General features: G+C 44.1%; 1 long non-coding RNA gene across 1 annotated transcript; it reads right to left on the reverse strand.

Moving 5' to 3' along the window:
* Positions 1 to 12,041: 12,041 nt before the first annotated feature.
* Positions 12,042 to 19,096, reverse strand: LOC130458896 (uncharacterized). The gene is made up of 4 exons (XR_008918261.1): positions 19,019 to 19,096; positions 15,482 to 15,548; positions 12,974 to 13,079; positions 12,042 to 12,597 (listed from the first exon to the last, which is right to left on the reverse strand). It is a non-coding gene; the product is annotated as an uncharacterized LOC130458896 (long non-coding RNA).
* Between the last annotated feature and the right edge of the window lie 131 nt (positions 19,097 to 19,227).

Here is a 19,227-nt window from a genome sequence, read left to right on the forward strand (position 1 = left end):
CTAAGATTCATTCCTTAAGTATTTTTCACGGTATACTTTACTTGACAGTCAAGTGCTTTACTTAAGGGATCTGGGATATCCTTATGGAGGTTACTACTACAGATATTTCAAAGATGGACTGAGGGGCAGCTAGGTGGCTCAGTGAATAGAGAGATTGGAGGTCCTGAGTTCAAATTTGGCCTCAGATACTTCCTAGCTGTGTGACCCTGGGTCAGTCACTTAACCTCAATTGACTAGCCCTTACCTCTCTTCTGCCTTGGAGCCAATACTTAGTATTGATTCTAAGATGAAAGGTCAGAGTTTTTTTTTTTTTTAAGTCTAGGATAATTAATATGTCATAAAAACTCATTTTCTCTGAAGCCATTCATGAAAAGTTTCTCCCCAAATTAGCTAAGGTTGGTTCTTGGATACCAGACATCCTATCAACATTGTTCAGGGAACCTTTCCAGTCTTTGGTCTAGCCATTGGGAGCTCAGGGTCAGCTCTGTGTAATAAGGCAGCAGAGAGGGCCTTTTATTTTTTTTTAACCCTTTATCTTTTGTCTTAGAATTAATACTAAGTATTGGTTCCAAGGCAGAAGGGCAGTAAAGACTAAGCAGTGGAGATTAAATGACTTGCCCAGAGTTACCCAGCTAGGAAGTAAGTGCCTGGAGTTAGATTTGAATGCAAAACCTCCCATCTCTAGGTCTGGTGTTCTATCCACTGAACCAGCCTAGCTTCTGCCAGAATAGGACTTTTAAAAAATTAAAATTCATTTATTGACACAAATTTTAGTACGTTTTTTCATCAGGCAAATACTCTGAAATTTAAATAGTTCAGGAGGGGGACCAAAACCCCTTGGAAACTAAATGAGAAAGTTGTTTGAACTCCCTTCATGTAGAATAGAATTTACAGGTGAAAACACCCAGTGTCTTTTCGAAGGAAGGTGTAATGGAAAGGGTACTGTTTGGGGTGGGGGTGGGGGGAGGTCATAAGTCTTGGTTTCAAATATTGGCTCTGCACTTATTTATGTGACCTTGGATAAGTCACTTCTCCTCCTGGGTCTCAACTTTCTCATCTTTAAAGCGAACAGATTGCTTTAGATTACGTCTCATGTCCCTTCCAACTGAAGATCGTGTGATTCAAAGAGAGGCTAGATTCTTTGGGAAGTTATTAGAGAAATATATGTGCCTAAGGTAGGATTTTTCTTTAACTCCTTTGGTTTCATGTAACATAATAGAGAACATTAAAAGGATCTTAGAAATAATGTGCTGTGACCCCCCTTACTTTGAAAGGCAAATGACCAAGGCCCAAGGAAAGGAGTTGATTTACATAATTTCTCTGTTTCCTGACAGAGCTGGGGCCTAGGACCCAGGACTGCCCTGGTGGGTGCCTGTTGAGAATTGTTCAGGGATTTGTGATACCCACAGGATGAAGATGACAGATTCCCACCTTGGCTTTATTAGACCATCATTTGTAAGTTCTCGTGGCTGAAAAATTCACCTGTGAACACCCAGGGGACAAGCCTCTCCGGACTGCACCGCAGATGTCATCGGCAGATGGTCTCTGTCACTGAACCAGCCAGGATTCGAAGCTTTTCCAGTTTGGTGGAACCCAAGCTTGGACTTCCCTAGGCTTGACCCAGGGCCACCTCTAAACCTCAAAACAGATTATTGGGGGTGGGAGAATGAGGAAGGATCCTTTAGGTAAGACTTCCCTAGTCCGTTTAAACATTGCTTTTTGTATTTTTAGGGGGAGAGAGGGAGGTAAAGAAGTGGCCCTTGCCAATGAAAACAGAAATGAAAAAAGAATCTTTAATGATTTATTAATGGGAAGTTCATTTTGTTTAACCCAAAGTGAATTTATCTTCATAGCTTATTAGCTAAACTTTAACGGTTACATAAAGCTAGGGGAATAGTGGCATAGCTAATCTTATAAGTGGTCATTTTGCTTTTTGGTTCAAAAGCGATATTAATGGGGACTGTGTCCTGTTTTGGTTTACTTTGCCCTGTTTACTGACCTGGTACTACATCCCTAAATAGAGAAGGTGCTGCCATTGGTGACGTGGGAAATGAATGAGAGTAGCCAGACGAGTAAGAACACAATTCTTCCACCTCTCTGAAAAACGAACAAACAAAAATAGCTCAGAGTATCATCTTTGGGTAAATATTGACCTCACCAGTTTGTTCTGGAAAATGACACCCTTCCGTAAAGTGGTAGCCTTAGGTGGCCAGGAAGCTTCATGTCTGGCGTCCTGGAGAAGGAGCTGTTTAGACGGAATCTCAGCCTCGAACTGGTACTGAACATGACAGGTCGTGGCCCTCTCAGAGGCCTTCCCCAGGCTCTCCCCGAGGACCTTTGAGGGAGAGTGCCCGCGGGGCTGCCCTCGCAGCAGCCTCTGTTGGGAGGCATGAAATAAGGAAAAGGAGAGAAGAGGGAACTTGGAACAAATGGCAGCTTGGGGATTTTTTAGGGAATAATGAGGCCACGAACCAAGAAAAGAGGGTAAGTTGGATGAAGGGGTAGGGGGCATTTGAAGAAAGCAACATTCGGAATAAATGAAATAGTGAATACATGTAAAATTGAGAGGGCAGCTAGGGGGCCAGTGGATACAGTGTTGGGCCTGGAATCAGGAAGGCCAAGTTCAAATCTAGCCACAAAACCTTACTAGCTATTTGGCCCTGGGCAAATCACTTAACCTTGTTTGCCTCAGTTTCCTCATCTGTAAAATAAGTTGGAGAAGGAAATGGCCAACCACTCCAGTATCTTGGCCAAGAAAACTCCAAGTGAGGTCAGTAGTCAAGACATAACTGAAAAGCAACTGAACAACAAAACTTGGCGCCTACTGTGTGCGGTCTGCCGAGATGTAGTCGGCTAATCCATTGTGCTCACCAGGAGAGGAAGCAAGGAATCATGGGCGGATCTTTTGTCATTTAATTGTTATTCTAGCGCAGCTCCTGAAGTTGTAGGGAGCAGAGGAAGGGCTTGTGTGGAGCTCTGTTGGGAAAAGATTAGACAAATCATGGATCTTTCAGGGAGGAACAATGGAAGCCGAGAGCAGGGCCGTCCGAGGCCCCGTGTCTGCGGCGTGACCCGGCCCCGCTCCTTGTTCAACCAGGCAGCCCGTCGTCTCGTACAGGGCGTGCAATGTGGCTAGAGAATCCCCGCCTATAAAGGCAAATGTGGAAGGGTTACCTTTGATGGATTTCCATAGAACTGCGGATCTGGGGGAGATCTTAGATCGGCAGTATTAGAGCTGGAAGGGACTTAGCTTGTTTAACTCCATCATTCTGCGGATGAAGAAGCAAAGATCTGGGAGTGAGGGAACTCGAGGTCCTAACTGCCGGCTTGTGGCAGAGACGAGACGAACACAGGCCTTGGGACTCCCAGGTATGGGCCCATCCCTTTTTTCCCTCATTATGAATTCATTGTACCCCAAGATCCACCCCACCTTTTAAAAAAACTGCTCTCTTCCACCTTAGAATCAATACTATTGGGGCAGCTGGGTAGCTCAGTGGATTGAGAGCCAGGAGGTCCTAGGTTCAAATCTGTCCTCAGACACTTCTCAATACTCAACACGATACTATGTATTAATTCCAAGGCAGAAGAGCGGTAAGGGCTAGGCCATGGGGGTGAAGTGACTTGCCCAGGGTCACCCAGCTGGGAAGTATATGAGACCAGACCTCTAGGCCTGGCCCTCTGCTCAGCCACTTAACTGCCCTGGATTCATCCCCTTTTGAGAGGGCTTGAAAATTAGAGGTTCAGCTCCAGGTCTAGGTTTTTCAGAGGTCTCGCCCTTGAATCCAGATCTTTTGTCATAGTTGTAGGAGAGGTTTTTTGGTTTGTTTGTTTTTTAATGTGAAGGCTGCTACTTTACTGGTGCCATTTATCTTTTCATACTTTTTATCTTTTTTTTCCTGGAACTAGACCCCATTGCCTAATTATTCTTTAAACTTGGTTTTGCTTTATTTCCTCTTTTTAAAAAGGTGGTTAATTTTGGGCCTTTCCTCCCCCTTCCCCTTCTTCACCCAAATCCTGACTTGAACCTTTTCCTCCCTCCCTCCCGCCTTCCCTTCTCCCCCTTCTTTTTTACCCACACCTGAAACAAGGAGCAGATTTTTCTTGAAGTTCAGCACTGGATTTCCCCCTCCTCTATATTTCTTTTTTTTTTTTAAGGAATAGAAGGGATACAGGCCTAAATGTTTTCATGAAGAATAGAGTGTAAGATAGTCCACTGGGTTAATAAGAATCGCTTGGAGGTTTTCAGATGACCTTTACATTCATTGTCATTTCTTACCCAGGACATGCATGCCGGGTGCCCTCTAGAAGCCTTCTCTCCTGGGGCCGCAGTGTCTTCGTGTGTAAAATGAAAGGATTTAACTAGATGATCTCCAGAGTCCCTCCCAGCTTTGACATGCCTGACCCATGCTTTATGAGCCGGCTTTCCTGGTCATTCCTGGCTGTAGCGTATCCTATCTGTCACATTTATGCACTGCCAGGCTGAGGACAGTAGTGCCGCTGCATTAGGTAATTGGGGAGTGGGGGTGTGTGTGGAATGAGTCAGAGAAGAGGGAAGGAGGCAGCTTTAGTCTCAGGACTAGACTTTTTTTTATGCTTCTAGTTGAATCATTGTGTGTCTGATGAATTTTCTGCCCAAATTCCTGAGGCTTATGAAAATGCCGCCAAGCCCGTGGCTCCAGGTGATCACTTTATAGCCCCGTCTTTCTGTTTCCATTTTGGGCTGCCAGAGGCACCAGCGAGGGCTGTGATGAGTTAGCTGAAGAGGGTCTTGCCTTTCAGACCCCATGAACCACGAGTGCCCGAACTAGGACAGACAGCTGGCGTGTACCGGTATTGCTGTCTTCTTCCACACTTTTTAGTACCCTTTCAGAAAATTAATATAGTACGGAGTTTGAGACTAGAGGTCACACATTCCTCGTTGTGGTCTTGGCTTTGCCACCGGGTTGCTTTGTGATGTATGCGTCCGTAGACCTCTAAGCTCTCAAAGGGCCTATAGGGTTTTTCCCCTCTTCTGTAAAATGAGGGGTTTGAACCAGGTAAGCTTTAAATCCTTCATGTTCCAAACTTTTCAGTGGAGCTCCTGCTCCCTTGCCAGTCCCCAAGTTTCTGCTTTCTTTGGGTTTAAACACAGTCTGTTTAAATAGGAACTCGGGGCAGTAAGAAATGAAATTATTTTTTCCCAGAGTCTAAATTAGGAAAATGGGTATCACTTTCCCAGCTGACCTTGCCTTGAATACAGTGTGAAAATGAAGATGATTCCTTTAAAGGCAGAAGGACTGTTCTCTAAATTAGTGTAGGAATGCCGTAACATGATGAGTAAGGCTCTGAGAGCACAGGGAATTCTGGTTATTAGTTAAAATGTGGAAAATAGGATTCTTGCTTTTAATAATACAAAGTCAATGGATCTAGAGTTCTCATTTGTTTCTCCCCCTTTCTCTTAATCTAAACCAAAATTTTAGAGGCCATGTGCTGCCATGGAAAGAAAATTGAGCAGTCAAGAAACCTAGGCTCTAGTCTTAGTATTGCTTCTGACAAATTGCCACATTAAGCAAGTCTCTTCTCCCTGCTTCTCAATTTCCTGTAAATGGGGCTGGGGCTAAGTTCAGCTTGGCATTACTGGTCCTGAGTCAGGAGATCTGATGGCATACCCTGCCTGATGCGTTCAGTTAGCCTATGTGACCATGGGTAAGTCACTTATATTGGTGTATACTAGCACTACCTACTTTATAAGCCCAAGACATTCACCTAATTCATTCTGCCTAATGAAAATAATTTTGTAAACTTAAGACATTCATCTAAGTCATTATTACCAAATTCATTTGCCTTCCTTCTCCCCTCCCTCCCTCCTTCCCTTCCTCCCTCCCTCCCTCCCTCCTCCATTCATATACTCATTCAGTTGTTTATTTTGCAAATAAGGATGCATACCTAAGGTCATACCAGTAAGTGGTAGGAGCAAGACTTGAACTTGTGTCTCCTGAGTCCAAAGCCTATATCTTTTCACTGTGCTGACTTGCCTCCCATGAACAATTCAAGACCTGCCAATACACCTGCCTATCCAGTTCTATCCTCTGTTTATTGTGTCTGACCCTCGAGATTCTCAAAGCAGATCCTGAAATGGGTACCTACTTGACCAGCAGTTTGGAAAAAGCATTCTGAAGAAGAGTGAGAAGGAAGGGGAGCTCAGTCTTAGCCTTCCCAAAGCCTGCGTGGCTTCTCAGCCACTCCATGGTCAAGAGAAAGAAATGGGAGTGTTCATAGACATTGTTGGCCAAGATGCGACTGACTGGCTTGGGAAAGTTTAACTCGTAAGGTAAGTAAGAGTTTGTTGGAAGGGAAGAATCTGTCAGAATTTTAGAGCTATTTGGTTCCCTGTATGTGGGCAGCGTCTACATTTTCAGCTGCACTGACTTGTCATCTTAGAAAGACTTTTATTAATAGCTGGGAGTACTGCGCAGTCTTGAATGTCATGGAACATACAGACCTGCCCTGTTTCCGCTCACCTGGAGTCCTGTTACTTATTACGTAGATGGAGCAGGTTAAGGCCATCCAATATATTCCCCATTTTAGCCCCCAGAAGAACTAACTTGAAGGGGATCTAATGGGAGAGTTGAACGCCTTGCGAAAATTTAATAAGACTGATTTTAAAGTAGAAATGAATTGACATCATTTTACATATATCAGGTACCATTTGGGTACTGTCTGCATCGATTTGATAGACTGTTCCTGTGGTCGTTCCGAAGATGCTTTCTCCAAACCGAGCTAGTGAGCCGGCTCTGAGGCAGACGTGCATCAAGTGAGTCATTCTGAGCCCGTTCTTGGAGCAGCTCTCACTTGATGGTCCCTGAGAGGGCCCGAGCTCCCTTGGGCCGGCCTCTGAGAAGCAAAGATCATTTCCCTTCCAGGACCGGGAGGCCTCCCCAGTGCCTACAGTTCTGTGTTGTGAAATGGAGTCTCCTGGCATCTTCCTAAATCGACTCGTAGAGGCCATTGCTCTGTGCTCCCTGGAATAAAATTCAGGCTGAATGCTTGTGTAAGGGGAGGTCTCGTTTGTGTCTAGTTTGCTCCAGAGGACCAACAACCTGCAAGAATTCTCATTGGCTGAAAAGGATGAAATACATTGCATTTGAGAAGTCCTAGATAAGTGTGTGCTTGGAGACCCTACCCAAAGCATTCTGTGTGTATTCAGTGAAGGTGGCCCCTTGGCAGGATACTTGGTGTAGAGTAACTATACTTCAGCTACCTAGAGAATGCTACATTTTCTCTTTTTTTGCATTTTAATACTTTATTTTCCAATTACATATAAAGACTTTCTTTTAAAAAATGTTGAGTTCCAAATTCTATCCTTCCCTCTCCCTCTTCCTGAGACAGCAAAGAATTTGATACAGGTTTTGTATACACACGTGTGTGTGTGTGTGTGTGTATATATATATATATATGTGTGCAGTCATGCAAAATGTTATATTTTCTTACTAAAATTTGATTTGCTTGTCAAAAAAAATCAAAATCCCCAATTATACAAGTTGTCAATATAGGAAGAATACATATGGACATGGCAGGAGTGACCCCTCCTTTGGAACTAGAGGATCGCCCCTTTGCAGATGATGCAGCCTCCTGCCCCTGAATTAATTTCTAACCATTGCTCTGTGTAGAGAGACGGCAACTTGCCACCTCATGATAAACTCCTCTTCTCTGTCCCTTGCCTTCTCTCACTGTTAATTCTAGGACAGAAGAGTGGTTAGGCCTAGGCAGTTGGGGTGGAACGACTCGCCCGGGGTCACCCATGTAGGAAGTGTTCGAGGCCAGATTTGAACCCAGGGCCTCCTGACTCCAGACCTGGCCCTATCCACTGTGCTACTAGCTGCCCCATGATAAACTTACAACCTAACGGTATTCATCCTCAAAGTATCAGTGAATTGAGCCTGTCACATCATCATTGTGGCCTCATCTGCAAAGCCAGGGAATCTGCCTGGAAGCTCTCTCAGATTCTGATCAGCGCTCATGTTTCTGTTCTAAGCTCCTGCAAGCAGGCACTTTACATTACACGAAGGCAGGAATCGGCCTACTTTTATCCTTTTCAGCCTGCGTTAACTTGCTCCCATTGGTCATTGTCCATACTCGATCTTCTGGCTCAACACATTTCCCTGACAGTGATGATGATGATGATAGTAATACTAATATGTGTGCCAGGCACCATGCTCAGCCTTTGTAAGCAGTATCTTATTTGGTCCTCACCACAACCCTGGGGAGATAGATGTTATTATTATCCCCATTTTACAGTGGAGGAAACTGAGGCAGGCAGTAGTTAAATGACTTGTCCAGAGTCACACGTCTAGTAGATTTTAACTCGGGTGTTTCTGACTTTAGACCCAGGACTCTGCCCTACACCACCTAGCTACCATAACAGAAAGAGAATAGTAAAACTTATTAGTAGGCTGCTTGGTGGTACAATGGACAGAGTCAGGGTCTGGAGTCAGGAAGACTCGTCTTTCTGAGTTCAAATCTGGCCTCAGACACACTAGCTTTGTGGCTCTGGGCAAGTTATGGTACCGTGTTTGCCTCAATTTCCTCCTCTGGAAAATCAGCTGGAAAAGGAAATGGCCAACCGCTCCAGCATTTCTGCCAAGAAAACATTGAATGGGGTCGTGAAGAGTTGGACATGACTGAACAGGACTTACTGATGTCTTCTCTGTAGCTCCTTGTGGCCGATCCCATCAGGGTTACGGGCAGTGTGCATATTTGCTGATGAAGCCATGAATAACAAACAACAATAATGGTAGCAGAAATGCCTGGAGTTCCTTCTGCGTGTGACAGTATAACTGCGTATCTGGTATCTCGTTTGGTCCTCTGCAACTCAGAGACGTTGAGGAATTGCCCCTTTTTACAGATGAGGTAACTGTAGTCCGATGAGGTTAAAATGAGGACTATAAATGAGTCAGACTTCATTCTGGCTTACACATGAATTGTTTAGTTTCCAAACCCCAGGTAGGTAACTGACTCATGTCATAGGCGCAGTGTATTTAGCTCCGCTGCTCCCCAGGGGCCTATTTTACACCAGCTCTTTGTAAGATGGAATTTTGTCTTTTAATAAACTGATCTCTAAAGTGAGTATTTTCTGTCTCATTTCCTATCGGACCTCCTGCCACCTTATGACGTTATGCCCCTCAGAACCACTCTTTCAACTCGGGCATTTGTTATACACTTATGTACCTAGTATTACAGATAAGAGTGGTTGTCATAAATTGTGAAAATATGGTTTCAAGACAGTGTTTTGAGTTAAATAAAAAATAAAGTGGTCGCCATGGGAAAATTCCCAAATATAAAATATACCCAAGTCAGCTGGGTTTTATGGAGATTTTAATTAATACGAATAAAGGAATTAAAGGGAGAGAGACAGAGTAAGAGGGAACAGTAGGAAAGAGCCTAGGCCAGCCTAGGCTTAAGCCTTAAGAGAGACCAGTCAGTCTTTAATCCACTCACCACAAGATTTGTCCCAAGCAAGATTCTAGTGTTCAGAGAGACCCTCCAGTTTCTCAGCTCCACTAAGTTCAGCCACCAAGCCCTCTAATTCAGCTTTGGCAAGCTCCCTCCTTTAGAGGCCTTTCTGACCTTTTAAAGAGAATTTTCTCCTATGTCACCTCCCCTAAGTTCTCACACCTACCAATCACAGTAGACGTTTTCACAGGACTGACCATTCTTAATTCACATCTTTAGTTCTCAACTTCTCTGGGTAGACTAAAACTTCTGAGTAACTTTGTACCTCTTTGCCCCTTGCAAGTTTGCAAGTTGCCTGACCTTTTAGTGATTAATTTGACCTTCATAGGTATTTAGCACCCTTTTGTATTAGATCTAAAAATAGACCCAGCTTAAGGGTTTTAGCTTCACTTTAAGTATGAGTTAAGTACTTTTCACTGTTCAATAAGGAGTTCACAACTTTATCTTCCCCTAAAGTATGCCTAAGTATGGGTGGAGTAATGTTAGAGCTCTCACATTCCTGATCAAGTACCTTCATTGTTCAAAATGGGGAATGGTCTTAACCAAATGTTCTAAGGTAGAGCATGAGAATTTTTAACATTCACAAGTCTGAGAAATTTTAAGATTCACACTAGCATGGTGTTAGATCCCATGGAGGATACATGAAGAACATCAACCAAAATCCCTCCCCCTCACTCGAAGTTGGGGAGCCAGGCCCACCCAGGAATAAAGCCTGGCTAAACTTTAAAAAAAAAAAAAAGCAAGTCATTTGATGAGTATGCCTAGGGCATTTACAGATGAAGGAACTAGGGCTTCTTGGGATTTAATTCTTGAGACTTTCCCAGGCACTCCTAGCCAGCTAGGGCAAACTTCTGTTATTTCAAAGGTACTTTATCAGGACATAGATCCTTTCCTCCTTCTTCCCTCTCCTCCCTCCCTTCCCCCATCCTTCCCTGCCTTTCCTCCCTTCCCTCCCTCCTTTTTCAAAATCTCCCTCCCTCCCATCTTTCTTCCCTCCCTTTAATTTCTTTCCTTCCCATTACATTCTATCTTAGAATTGATACTAAGTTTTTGTTCCAAGGCAGAAGAATGGTAAAGCCTAGACAGTTGGGGTTAAGTGACTTACCCAGGGTCACACAGCTGATATGTAGACTAGATTTGAACCCAGATGCTCCCGACTAGGGCTAGGTGCTCTCTCCGCTGTGCTACCTCATTGCCCTGGAGTCATACCGGTCAGCCAGGCTAGAAGCTCTTAACCTGAGCTGCTGTCAATATTTTAAAAAGTATTTGCTATTTGGTAACTTAATTTCAATCTAATTGCCTCCCTTCGGAATCCTATGTACTTTCTGCATTTAGAAATGTTCCGAGAGCTAGCCCTAGAGATGGGAGGTCCTGGGTTCAAATCTGGCCTCAGACACTTCCCAGCTGTGTGACCCTGGGCAAGTCACTTGACCCCCATTGCCTAGCCCTTACCACTCTTCTGCCTTGGAGCCAATACACACTATTGACTCCAAGACGGAAGGTAAGGGTTTAAAAAAAAAATGTTCCGAGAAAGGATTCATAGACTTCTCAAACTGTCAAGGGGTTCCCCCTCATGATTCTATTCCACCCTTTTTGTGTAAGAACTGAAGTGACTTGGCCAAAGTTACCTAGCTGAGCCGAGGGGAAGGATTTGAACCCGGATTCTGGGACTCCTCACCTGGCTCTCAAATACTCAGTACTTTTGAGAACTTTGAGGCCAGGAGCTTCTTGTTTCATGTGGGTACCCTTCAGCAGACACTAGCGCTGGGATAGATAGACTCAAGTCCCCGCCCTCCGGAAGCTGCCCTGTGATTGGGAAGGAAGGATGGCGTCATGTGACTAGCGCACTGCTCCCAACTGCATAGAGGGGCCCAGATTGTTGGGAAATTGGAGGGCAGTTTCGCCCCTGCCGTTTGACTGGAAGGGGATTGGCGGACGGCTTCTTAGAATATTTACCGCCTTCATCTCCCTGTAAATGCTGGCCCGAAAGCTTTTCTTAGAACTTCGACCATCACAGTCCTTTCTGAAATGAAAGGGATGGGAGGGAGCCTGTAGGAAGGAGACTCGCATGCTAGCCCCAGGGCTGTTGTAGATGGAACAAAGGCCAGGCAAGTTTTCTGTCCTGCCCTGGGCCTCAGTTTCCTCTGCTGTAAAATAAAGTGGGTGGAGCAGCGCTCCGAGGGCCCTGAAGGCTAGCGGGCCAATGCGGAGGTGCGAGGAGCCAGCAAGATCAAAGGGTTAAAAATAAGCCCGTGCCCATATCCAAGGAGCCCACCGTCTATCTAGCCCCTGCTTTTGTGCCGAGCATTGTGCTAAATGCTTTACAAATATTAGCTCATTGGATCTTCCCATCAACCCTGGGACATACTTAGGTGAGGTGCTCTTAGGATCCCGCTTCATTCCACAGAGGAAACTGAGGCTACCCAGTGATTAAGGGCCTTGGCCAACATACACAGCAAATAGCTGGGGGCTGGGTTTGAACTTGGGTCTTCCTGACTCCAGGCTCAGTGCTTTGTGCTGAAAGAATATAAAAGTGGACAGGTAAAGGTGATAAAAGAGGAAACGCTGAAGCACTTCTGGTTTGGAGAGCCCTTGACAATTTACAAAGCATTTCAGCAATATTTGATTTTCAAACGGAGCACACCGAGACAGGCTATGTGGCCTACCTGGGTTCACACATCTAAAAGAGGCAGGATTCAAACTCGGGTCCTCCTAACTCAAGTCTAGTGTGCTCTACGGTGAGCTCAAAGAAGTAATTGCCCAAGAAGAGTCCATATAGGACGCCTTGGAAGCAGATGAAGGGAACCTCCGGAGGGCCGGGAGGAGGAGAGATCTTGTGCTTGGAGAGAGAGACTGATGAAGACAAAAACTGTTTCCTTTGGGGACATTAACCACAGTTGGCTTTTTCAGCCCCCTGAAGCCCTTTAGCAGCCATTATTTTTTCCCAGTCCTCTTCCTCCCAGGCCCATCCAAATTCAGGGCTTTTCGTCAGCAGGGAGGGATCTCAGTCAAGTGAGTGTAGCCTGTAGCAGCACCAGGTGTCGGCCCCAGAGCAAGTCCGGCAGTCTTCGGTGACATCACGCTATTTTATGTCCTTGGTACGGGCTGGGGGGGAAGTGGAAGAACATACATGGCCGGTCATCCTCAAGAAACAAATATAATAAAAGTCTTCCCATTCATTAACTAGCTTATCTCGGTCCCAATTCCAGCTGTTTGTGTCGGGGTCATTTCCTTTGGCTTATTAATTGAATTTCTGCTAAATAAAAGTTGATGAGCCATGCCTGATTCTTGGTGATCCCATCTGGGTTTTTCTACTGGAGTGTTTGGCCATTTCCTTCTCCAATCCTTTTATTTACTACTTTATCCAATATTTTATAAATGAGGAAACTGAGGCCAACAGGGGTAAGTGATTTGTCCGGGGTTACGCAGTGAGGAAGTGTCAGAGGTGAGATTGGAATTTAGGAAGATGAGTCTTCCCTACCTCGCTCGCTCCGGTGCTCTGCATTGTGGTGCCTTTAAATTCCGTTCAGGGAGTACTTTTGAACGTGCTTCAGGCTGACTCCTCTCTCCAACGTGCTGAAATGAAACTAATTTCAAATAGTGTCAGAGCCAAATGAGCAAGCATTTACTGAGCTCCTGCTCTACCTGAAGCAAGCGCAAAGGAACCTATGATGCTCTCGGATTTTTAAAAAAATGTTTCTTTTTTAAATTAAAATTTTCTTTTTATTTAGTTACATGGAGGAACAATTGTTGACAATTGTTTTCTGACATGTTAGGATTCAGATTTCCTCCCTCCCTCCTTTCCTCCACTTCCCCAAGGCGGTAAAGTCAGGAAATTAATTTTCAAGAAAGCCTTTCTTTTTCCTTCCACAAAAAACAGGAAAGCAAAACCCTTGTAACTGATTCTTAAAGCCCCTGGAGTGGGAGTAAGGCCATCTTTAAGGGAGTCTGACCCTGAATGTCTGTGGATCTCCCCAACGTCGATGGTGCCTCACCATCCATGCCTGCCCATCCTTTGGGATTCTCCTCTGTGTCCTTCAGTCCACACAGCGTTCTGCGGGCTGCCTAGCTTCCTTTTGATACCACCAAGATCAATGCTTACGTATGTGGTATAGATTGTAAATGGTGTAGGCTAAACAGCATAGAGAGGTTCAGGGAGGAGGGGGCAGACAAAGGCCAGCTGGAAAGAACACTGGCCTGGGAGACAAAGGTCTTCATTATGTTTACACCACTTGCTGGGCCTCAGTTTCCTTACCTGTTAAATGAGGGAGTTGTCATAGATTTCTAAAGTTCATTCTAGTGTAAACATTTTCTGATGGGCTGAGCTTAGAAGTATAGAATTTAGAGGGCTGAAGGGACCCTAGCAAGGCTCTAGATGGAAGATAGAGAAAACATTTAATTGAGCCTCAAACACTAGCTGTGTGATCCTGGGCAAGTCACTTAACCTCTGCCTCACTTTCCTCATGTGGTCTTTCCTTCCCCACTGAAGCTGCCATTGTATGACTTGAAGGGAGGTAGAATAGACATCTTTAGTCTTGTCTTCTCCTGGGGAAACTCTGGCCAGTGGCTACTCTGCTCTCCTCAGTGAAGGTACCAGGTTAGAATTGTATCTGCTCCCTTAAATATCAATATAATTTCTGGTTGGTGTATGATTGGGGAGAAGCAGGACGTCAAGATCTAGCTATCTTGACCTCTTTCTCACCAAATAATTTCACAAGGAACACAGTGAATGGCCAAGAAATCCCTTCATCCAAATCTGTGGCAAAATAAATTGTTCTACATAGGAGAATATTTATGCCAGATGCTACAGAGTGAAAGAGATCTCCCTTTGGGAGAGAGATAACTCAGCCCAACCAAGAGAGAGTTCTAGATCTCACTCAAAGGGAAATTACCCCTATTGAAGTTAGCTGGGGATAAGGGCATGGCAGATTCTGCCCTCTTCTCTGATATGTTCCCAGACTTTTTTCTTTCAGCAATCTGAAGTAGGTTTGACCTTATCTGTGTGTCCTCTCCCCCCTCTCATCCCCATAAAACCTCTTACCTTCTGTCTTAGAATCAATGCTAAGTACTGGTTCCAAAGCAGAAGAACAGTAAGGGCTAGGCGATGGGGGTTAAGTGACTTGCCCAGGGTCACTTAGCTAGGATGCATCTAAGGTCAGATTTGAACCCCAAACCTCCATCTTCAGGTCTGGCTCTCAAGCCACTGATCAGGTCACTTAATTGTCATTATAGTGTCTCTTAAGGATAGAAGACAGAAGCACTCGAATTGACTTGCCATTTGGAGTCCCCAAAAAGACCAAAGGGAGTTGGTGCTCTTCCTTTCTTGCCAACCCTGCCCCATTCCTCATGGAGGGTAGGGACTTCATCTCCATCAATGAGCAGAGAGACCCATACCACTGGGCTTTGGAGTCAGGGTTACATTTAAATGAAGAGGATCATGGCACCTATGTTCAAGGGTTGCAAGGACAAAATTACATATTTGTAAAGCATTTTTGCAAATTTGTATTTGTTGTGATGCTTTGCTAGCTATGCTCACCATCATCTCTTTCTGTCCTATTCCAATACCTGAAAACCAAATGGAGCATTTTTGCCACATGGTCCCCCATCCTTTGCTGGAAGACCTTTGATGAGAGGGGACTGCTGCCCTTAGAGTATTAACCCTTTCCACTTTGGAGAGCTATATTGTTTGGGGGAGTCTTAACTGATAAGGGTTTTGTGGGATTCCCCTCAATACCAAGGCTGAGTTTGCCTCTTTGGAATTCATCCCTGTTGCCCTGTTGTGTCTAATTTTGCCTTTCAGGACCAAAAGAACTAGTCTAATTTCTGTGACAGTTATATGATTCCTCCTAAGCCTTGTGTCACCATTTCTTAAGCCTCAGAAGGCTTCCTTTGGGAATCAAGGGGGCCTTTTAGGGTACAGAAAAGAGTTTCAGCAAAGCTGGAAGCTGGGCAGCAATGGGCAGCCAGGTGGATTCAGGTTGTGGCTTACCTTGAAAGTCAGCTGGAGTTCCCATTTAGTGTGATGGGGAATGCTGGAACCCTTCCTCTTTCTTGAGCTGGTAAATGTTTCATCTGAGTCAAGAAACATTTAAGCACCATCTACTATGGCTGAAGTACCGTGCTAAAGCCTGGAGGAGCCAGATAACAGAGACCCTCCTCAAGCGTCAAGTCAACAAACATTTATTAGACACCTGTTATGTGCCAGACACTGTGTTGAGCACCAATCCCCTAACCCAAACCCTAACCCTAAGTAATTTGATTGCAAACATTTTTAAGGTTTTGCACACATAAAATCAATCCCGCTGGCATAAAAAGAAGCTATTGATTAAGGAAAAATAATCTTTCCAAAACAATTTTTTTTTGCTAAAAGTTGGCTATTTATATGAATACGTAAGAAAGCAGCCTCTTCCTCAGTGGATAAGTCATCAAAAGATGGCAACAGTTTCCCAAAGAAATGCAAACTCAACAACCACATGAAAAGTGATCAAAATTTCTACTACCAAAATTTCATCTCGTCTTCATCAGTTTAGTAATGGTGAAGAAATTAAAAAATGGCCAATATTGAAGTAACTGTGGGAAGACCCAAACCAATGTATCACTAGCAGAAACTGAGTTGGTGCAACTCTTTTGGAATTAATTCAGAATGGTTTAATTCATCAGCAGTTCTACTGGAAAAGTCACTGCACTGTATTGTACCCTTTGACTGGGCACATACTTCAAAGAAGCTAAAAAAGAGGGAATATATGCAAAAACTAGCAACGAGGGCAGCTAGGATGGCTCAGTGGACAGAGAGCCAGTCTTGGACGTAGGAGGTCCTGGGTTTAAATTTGACCTCAAGCGCTGCCTTGCTGTGTGACCCTGGGCAAGTAATTTACTCCTTTTTTATCATTCTTGTGCCTTGGAACAAATACATAATATTGATTCTAGGACAAAAGGTAAAGGTTTTAAATAAACCAAAACTATAGAAAATGCTTTTGTGGGACTCATATGTGACTCATCTAATCTCCCAAATTATAGTATGTGTACGTATGTATATGAAGAATTTAGAGAAATGGGAAGTATATGAGTTCTTTAAGACTTTACCACTTTTTGTGGTAGTAGGAACAACAAATCAAGTGGGTGATCATAGATCAAAAAATATTGTATATGAATGTGATGGCATGTCATAAAGAAACTATAAATATGGGGGGAGAAGGGAAAGAACATGAATTTTGTAACCATGGAAAAATATTCTAAATTAACTAATTAAATAAACATTTCCAAAAAATCTAAAAAAACTCTACATAAAAAATTTGGAGAAACTTGAGAAGAACACGAGCTCTTCAAAGCCTGTTTTTTTTAACCCAGTTGTTATATTCCCAACACTTAGGATGGTACCTAGTATATTTAATAAATTCAGGTTGACCAGCTTGTATGGACTGACACAGAATAAAGTCAGTACAGCCAGGACAACAATTTTCCTGACAACCACAATAAGGAAGCAGAAAATCGCATTAAAGATGCCAGAACTCTGATTAATGCAGTAACCAATCATGGTTTTAAAGGACTAACAGTGAAGCATAACTCCCTCCTCTTAGAGGAGAGGTGGTGGACACTGGGTGTTGAATGAGGCATGCATTATCACAGCCAGTATTTTGAGAAAGATGAAATTGTTGTTGAGCATGTACTAGATACTAAACACCTGGGCTCAGTTCTAGGAATACAAATACAAGCAAAAAGACAGTCCCTGAGGGGCAGCTAAATGAAGAGAGAGTCAGACTTAGAGATGGGAGGTTCCAGGTTCAAATGTGGCCTCAGACACTTCCTAGCTGTGTGACCCTGGGCAAGTCACTTAACCCCAGTTGCCCAGCCCTTACTGCTCTTTTGCCTTGGAACATAGTAAGGGTTTTAAAAAAACAACAACAGTTCCTGCTTTCAAGGAGCATACATTCTAATAGAAGAAGATGACAAAAAAAAAAAAAAAGAGCTGGATGAGTGCCAGGGGAGAAGGTACTGGCCTAGGAAGAAGGTGAAGTCAGCTGGGGTACAGGAGGAGCAGTGAACACTACTGGCTTGGGTCTTTCTCTAACAGAGGTTCTGGGAAGGTTGGATTGGAAAGAAGAGACCAAAAGGCTGGAGGCATCTTCTTGGGGGGAAAAGGCTGCTGAGAAAGAGGCACCTTGTAGGACAGTGATGCCAGAATCAAGCAGAGGCTCAGTGACTTAGAAAGCCACAAAATAACATCATGTTGCATTTTTATTTATTTTGTTAAATATTTCCTGGTTACATTTTAATCTCTTCAGCCCACACTTAGGCTAATTTGCAAGCCACTAACCATGAGTTTGACACTTCTACAGTAGGGAGAAAAGGTTGCTGGGGTAAGGGCAACTGCAGAGTGATAAGTCTGCTGGGGAAGAGATGGAGAAATCTCCAAGGTCAGGAGAGATCCATTTTTGCTGAATTGAAAGGGAAAGTTCCATCAGTGGGGAGAGTAACTGGAAAACGATGTGTTTTCCTTAATCACCAGTAAAAAACACTTATTTTAAAAGTCGTGAGTAGGGGACAGGTAGGAGGTTTGATGGTTTGAGAGCCACACCTGGAGATAAGAGGTCCTGAGTTCAAATTTGACCTCAGGTATTTCCTAGGTATGTGACCCTGAGCAAGTCACTTAACCTCCAATACCTACCACTCTTCTATTTTGGAACCAATATACAATATTGATTCTAAGACTGAAAGGTAAGGGTTTTTTGAAAATAGCGAATAGGGGGCAGTTGAGTATCTCAGTGGATTGAGAGCCAGGCCTAGAGACTGGAGGTCCTAGGTTCAAATCTGGCCTCAACACTTCCCAGCTGTGTGATCCTGGGCAAGTCATTTCACCCCCATTGCCTAGCCCTTACCACTCTTCTGCCTTGGAACTAATACATAGTATTGATTCCAAGACGGAAGGTGAGAATTTTTATTTTAAAAACAAAAGTGAGTAGTCTGTCCTTGCTCCTTCCATTTTCTTAGTACCCACTTTTTACCCCTGCAATGTGACTTTTCTTTCCATCATTACAATAAAAAATAAATTATAATGAATCCCCAGCATTACACAAAATCACAATAAAGAAATACAAGTTCAGTACCTACTGAACTTCCTGGCTCTCAGATGTAAAGATGATTTCTCAGGGCACATTCTCCTTGTCTATTCTGTAACCCACCTTTACACCAGCCCTGCTTTCTTAAGACACAGGCTTTCCCATTGCGCTTGTCTTCCCAATATGTTTCCCTGTTATTGCAAGGTTCAGCCCGTGACCCTTTGGAGGAGGAGATATTGAGAGGGATGGGCAGAATTCCCAGCCCCCTGCCTGCACAGCTTCCATGGTCCCTGCTCTGGATGACTCACAGAGCCATGTCCAGTCCACATCCTCTCCCCTACCTACCTGCCCCTACAATATATTGTCCCTCACCCCATCCCCAGAGATACCCTGACAATAACTGGAAGAGAATTCAAGGGCTCTCACTCTTCCTACCACTCTGAAGCCAGGAGAATGCATTAGGAGGATACAAAAAAGAATGCTAGGGTTCCCAGAATGGGGGTCCGAAGTGGCCTTGTCCCCAACCCCCACGGGGTTCTGAGTTTCCCATAAGGAATGCTGGCTGATTCCCACGTGGATCTGGGAACAATATCAGTTCTTCCTGTGGAATGTGTTTCCATGGCAACCTCATTATGCCAGAGTTGTGGAATGATAGAGAGTAATCAGCCACACAAGCCCC

The sequence above is a fragment of the Monodelphis domestica genome, chromosome 4, assembly GCF_027887165.1.
Source record: "Monodelphis domestica isolate mMonDom1 chromosome 4, mMonDom1.pri, whole genome shotgun sequence".
Classification (NCBI taxonomy): domain Eukaryota; kingdom Metazoa; phylum Chordata; class Mammalia; order Didelphimorphia; family Didelphidae; genus Monodelphis; species Monodelphis domestica.